The sequence below is a fragment of the Hylobates moloch genome, unplaced genomic scaffold (genome assembly GCF_009828535.3).
Source record: "Hylobates moloch isolate HMO894 unplaced genomic scaffold, HMol_V3 SCAFFOLD_17, whole genome shotgun sequence".
Classification (NCBI taxonomy): Eukaryota; Metazoa; Chordata; class Mammalia; order Primates; family Hylobatidae; genus Hylobates; species Hylobates moloch.
This window is the reverse complement of record NW_026652292.1, coordinates 68192688-68198457: the sequence shown is the minus strand read 5'-3', so window position 1 is coordinate 68198457 and position 5770 is coordinate 68192688. Positions and strand designations below refer to the sequence as shown.

The following is a 5770-nucleotide window of genomic DNA, read 5'->3' as shown; positions in this document are numbered from 1 at the left end:
CCTCAGCCTCCCGAGTAGCTGGGACTACAGGCACCCGCCACCACGCCCAGCTAATTTTTTGTATTTTTTAGTATAGACGGGGTTTCACCGTGTTAGCCAGGATGGTCTCGATCTCCTGACCTCATGATCCGCCTGCCTCAGCCTCGCAAAGTGCTGGGATTACAGGCGTGAGCCACCGCGCCTGGCTGAAGCATTTCAAGAAGAGTGAAACAACTATGATTTTTCTTCCATTTCTGGGACCCTATTGCTCTGTGATATCTCTGAGCCTCAGTTTCTTCAACCGTAAAAAAGTATATTGGCGGGGTGTGGTGGCTCACGCTTGTAATCCGAGCACTCTGGGAGGCCGCAATGGATGGATCACTTGAGGGCAGGAGTTTGAGGCCAGCCTGGTTAACATGGTGAAACCCCGTCTCCAACAAAAATACAAAAATTAGCCAGGGATGGTGGTGCATGCCTGTAATCCCAGCTACTGGGGAAGCTGAGGCAGGAGAGTTGCGTGAACCCAGGAGGCGGAGGTTGCAGTAGCTGAGATTGTGTGACTGCACTCCATCTCAAAAAAAAAAAAAAAAAAAAAGGTATACTAATACCTTTCCTGTCTACCAAGGAGAGTAGTTGAAGGGGCAAATGATAATAATACCATACATGTAAAAATTCCCTGAAAACTGAATAAGGCAGCATTTTTAAAAAAATAAATTATAATTATATATAACTTTTCTGGGACACCAAAAGATGATTTTAAAGCTTTGCTGAGTTCATTTGAGGCTTTAAGAACAATTTGCCTCAAAATGACAAAGTTCGTTCTGGTCATGATCATTTTATCAAATCCTGGATCTGGTAGTTAAAAGTGTCAATTGTTTTCTTTTTTGTTTTGTTCTGTTTGTTACCAAAGGCTATAATTATTTGGCTGCAATTTGCCATTTCTGGAATCTTAATCATACTGGCTTATAATGCTGTCTGCTCTGAACAGACCTTATTTATAACTACACAATTACATGCATTTCTTTAAGACTTAGGAGGAATATTATAAATCAGGGATAAATTGTTTCATAAGTGAAATCAGAAAGAAATTAGAGAAGTAATGAGCTTTGACCGCCTAAGGTATTGTTGCTGTGATTGTTAAATGCATTAGCTAATACTTTTACCATGGATAATATATAATACTATCACACGGTATATGTTTTAATAATCATATCAAAGCAATCCATGGTGCAAAATAATTTCTAAACTATGATTCTAAGGTTAAACATGTCTAAAAATGAAAGTGGTATGACCACCTTTTGCCACTAGGGGGAAGCAATCGATTGACCATAAACTCATCACGTCCTAGCGGGCGTGGGGCTGCCGGTTGCATCAAGGAATCTTGAATGATTCTTTCAGCTCAGAGTCACTCTGTGATTCCGCTATGCTTCCAGTTTCAAGTTCCAACTGAGTAAGGAAATACCTTTTAATATTTTAGATAACGTTGCTAAGTATAACGAGGGTTATTTCTCAGGGGGGTGTTGCAGGACCCTAGGAAACAAAAACTGTTAGAACTTTAGAGGTCTTGACTGGGCGCGGTTGCTCACGCCTGTAATCCCAGCACTTTGGGAGGCCGAGGCGGGCGGATCACAAGGTCAGGAAATCGAGACCATCCTGGCTAACACGGTGAAACCCCCGTCTCTATCAAAAATACAAAAAAATTAGCCGGGCGTGGTGGCGGGCGCCTGTAGTCCCAGCTACTTGGGAGGCTGAGGCAGGAGAATGGCGTGAACCTGGGAGGCGGAGCTTGCAGTGCGCCGAGATCTCGCCACTGCACTCCAGCCTGGGCGACAGAGCGAGACTCTGTCAAAAAAAAAAAAAAACAAAAAAAGAACTTTAGAGGTCTTACTTCCTACCAGTAACCTGTAAGGTCACAGCCATAAAGGTTTTCTCTCTGGTCCTCTGTGGCGACGCAGGGTTGTAAAAATCAAATTACTATACTTGATTAATAACTCATCAAGGATAAAATAGTATAATACATAGGCCCAGCAACTCTAACAAGTGACTGGACTTTTTTTTTTTTTGTTTGTTTTTTGTGAGACAGGGTCTCACTTCTCATCCAGGGTGGAGTGCAGTGGTGCCATCTCAGTTCACTGCAACCTCCACTTCCCGGGATCAAGCAATCCTCCCACTTTAGCCTCTCGAGTCTCTGGGACTGCAGGCATGCGCCACCACACCTGACTAATTTTTGTATATTTTGTAGAGATGGGGTTTTGCCATGTTGTACAGGCTGATCTTGAGCTCCTGAGCTAAAGTGATCCGCCTGCTTTGGCCTCTCAAAATGCTGGGATTAGAAGCGGGAGCCACCACACCCTGCCCAAACTCAATTTTATATCTATAAAGTTTCACTCTTTTAAAAAATTATCATTGTAATAATATGTATCAAAAAACTTGAAAAAATACAAAATTATGAGAAAGAAGATAAAGATTAAACCACTGTTGATATTTTATTTTCTTAAATGGTTTCCCGAATTACTGTGTTTAAATAAGTCAACACCTTAAATCTCTTCTGGAATAAGGAAAGCAGGATGGTTAGAGAGACAGACACAGGTATGAAGAATTATCTCAATAGTTTCCAAACCTGGCTGATGGTCAGAATTACCTGATGAGCTTTTTAAAACTAAATCAGAATCTCTTGGGGGAGGGAGGAGAGGAAAGAAGGAAGGTAGACTCCAGAGAGAGAGAGAGAGCGAGAGAGGAGTGTGTGTGTGGTGTGTGTGTTTGGAGTTCCCCAGTTGATGGTTTAGAGTCGGCATTTGCAAACTGCTGAGGTAAACAAGTTTGCGGGTGTTGCCACAGAAAATATATAGAGCTTCCTTGGTGTTCGTGGGGATGTAAAAACAAAAAAAAAAAGAAAGAAAATATAAGGCACCAGAATGGTTAAGAACTTAAATTTAACCCCAATAGTGGAGACTAAATTAGAATTAAATTATTTTACAAAAAAAGAAAAAGTACTTTGTCATATGAAAACTTGTGGCAAGAATGCATTTGACATATTGATAACTGTAATGATACGTTTGGGTTTTTTTTCAGTCAGCAATCTTTTATTAGAGAAAGGAGTTTATTCTAATCCTCAATACCGAGAGCAGTTTGTCTCTGAAAGTATATATAGATGAACAAACTGCTAAACAAGAAAACAGTCCAGGAACAGTGGCTCACACCTGTAATCCCAGCAGTTTGGGAGGCCAAGGCAGGCGGATCACGAGGTCAGGAGATCGAAACCATCCTGGCCAACATAGTGAAACCCCGTCTCTACTAAAAATACAAAAATTAGCCGGGCGTGGTGGCGCATGCCTATAATCCCAGCTACTCGGGAGGCTGATGCAGGAGAATTGCTTGAACCAGAGAGTTGGAGGTTGCAGTGAGCTGAGATCACGCCACTGCACTCCAGCATGGTGACAGAGCAAGACTCCGTCTCAAAAAAAAAAAAAAAAGAAAACAAAGAGTTCTCATTCACAAAGGACCTTTGCAGTTTAAAAAAAAAAAAGGCATCAGCATTTCTCAAGACAGTCACTTACATCACTTACATTTCAGGGACACCAGATTATTCTCTGTTTTTAATTTTGAGACAGAATCTCGCTCTGTTACCCAGGCTAGAGTACAGTGGTGCCATTGCCACTCACTGCAGCCTCAGCTATGGGCTTGTGCCACCACACTCGGCTAATTTTTGTAGTTTTTGTAGAGACAGGAGTCTCACTATGTTATCCAGGCGGGTCTTCAAGTCCTGGACTCAAGTGATACTACTGCCTCTATTTCCCAAAATGCTGGGATTACAGGTGTGAGCCACTGCTCTTGGCCCAGGGTAATATTAAAGGAAGATCCCAGACCTGACAGAGATGAAAATAAGAGAAAAGATGATTTGTCTCCTTTATTTTGGAAGCAGAAGAATGCCAAGAAGTTCCTTTTTTTTTTTTGAGACGGAGTCTCGCTCTGTCACCCAGGCTGGAGTGCAGTGGCGCGATCTCGGCTCACTGCAAGCTCCGCCTCCTGGGTTCACGCCATTCTCCTGCCTCAGCCTCTCCGAGTAGCTGGGACTACAGGCGCCCGCCACCACGCCCGGCTAATTTTTTGTATTTTTAGTAGAGACGGGGTTTCACCGTGGTCTCGATCTCCTGACCTCGTGATCCGCCCGCCTCGGCCTCCCAAAGTGCTGGGATTACAAGCGTGAGCCACCGCGCCCGGCCAAGAAGTTCTTTAAAAGGTAAGTGGTTGGCCATTAATAATCACCTGGGCTGGGAGTGCAGTGATTGTGAGACTTTGCATAATTTGAATGTTTATTTTATTCTAATATTTTTCTAAGAAGAAGCCATAATTTTATTTATGATAGAAACAGGTACAAATTTCCAACCAAGTTGCAGTTATTCTTTTGAAACACACACAAAAAAGTCATTTTCAGGTGGTCACATTAATTCCATAATAGCAGTTACAATATCATTACTGTAGTTCTTCAGGACTCTGACTGCCTTTGCTCTCAACACATTTGCTTGTGACATGACCAGTTCTACATCCTTAACTTCCAGACCTGTATCATCAACCTCTTCCTCTCCAGTCTCCTCTTGTACAGTTGGAGTCTGTGTGTATTATTGAATGTTTAAGACAGCTCACTCTGCGTCTCAGCAGGTGCTAACCATGCTTGTTAAGATAAATCCTTGATCTTGGCTTCGCCAAAAACACACACATAGGTATCCGAAGCAGGGTTCTTGTAGACATCTGGTTTTGTGATGACAAAGAAGATATTCTTAGATTTCCAGTAGTGACTGTAGTAACCCCTGTAATCTATGGAAGACCAAGTTTGGACATAGCCTTACATGCCTTCTTTTCACTCTAACTCTGTTTTGCTTTACTGATTGACACTCATTGATTTCAGCTGCTGCTGCCAGCTGGGCTGCTTGTGTGGTGTCTGTGGAATCCTGTTCCTCAAGCTCTGGTACTGATTTATCACTGTCAGGTTCTGTTCCAGACCCGATCTCCACCTGGGGCTGTGGCAACTCCTGCTCTGTAGCAGGAATAGTTTCTGTGGCTTCACCAGGCATTTAGTGCAGGGAACATGAGACCAGGATGGTGGCAGAAAGACAGCCAGCAAGAAGGCAGCAGTTTCTTTTTTAAAAAAAACTAAATGGGCCAGGCGGGGTGGCTCATGCCTGTAATCTCACACTTTGGGAGACCGAGGCGGGCGGATGATGAGGTCAGGAGTTTGAGACCAGCCTGGCCAACCTGGTGAAACCCCATCTCTACCAAAGATATAAAAAATTAGCTGGGTGTGGTGGCACATGCCTGTAATCCCAGCTAGTTGGGAGGCTGAGGCAGGAGAAATCTCTTGAACCTGGGAGGCAGAGGTTGCAGTGAGCTGAGATCGCACCATTGCACTCCACCCTGGGCTACAGGGCAACAGTTCTTCTCAAAAAAAAAACAACAACAGCAAAAAAACACCTAAATGGGCTGGGCTCAGTGGCTCACGCCTGTAATCTCAGCACTTTGGGAGGCCCAGGAGGGCGGATCACTTGAGGTCAGAAGTTAGAAGAGATCAGCCTGGCTAACATGGTGAAACCCCAACTCTACTAAAAATAAAAAAAAATCCAGGTGTGGTGGTATGCGCCTGTAATCCCAGTTACTCAGGAGTCTGAAGCAGGAGAATTGCTTGAGCCCATGAGGCAGAGGTTGCAGTGAGCTGAAATTAAGCCACTGCACTCCAGCCTGGGAGACAGAGCAAGACTCCATCTAAAAAAAAAAAAAAAAAAAAAAAGAAAGAAAG

At 43.5% G+C, this 5770-nt stretch overlaps 1 pseudogene; it reads right to left on the bottom strand.

Annotated features, from left to right (window-relative positions):
* Positions 1 to 4418: 4418 nt before the first annotated feature.
* Positions 4419 to 5051, bottom strand: LOC116456766 (nascent polypeptide-associated complex subunit alpha-like; annotated as a pseudogene).
* Between the last annotated feature and the right edge of the window lie 719 nt (positions 5052 to 5770).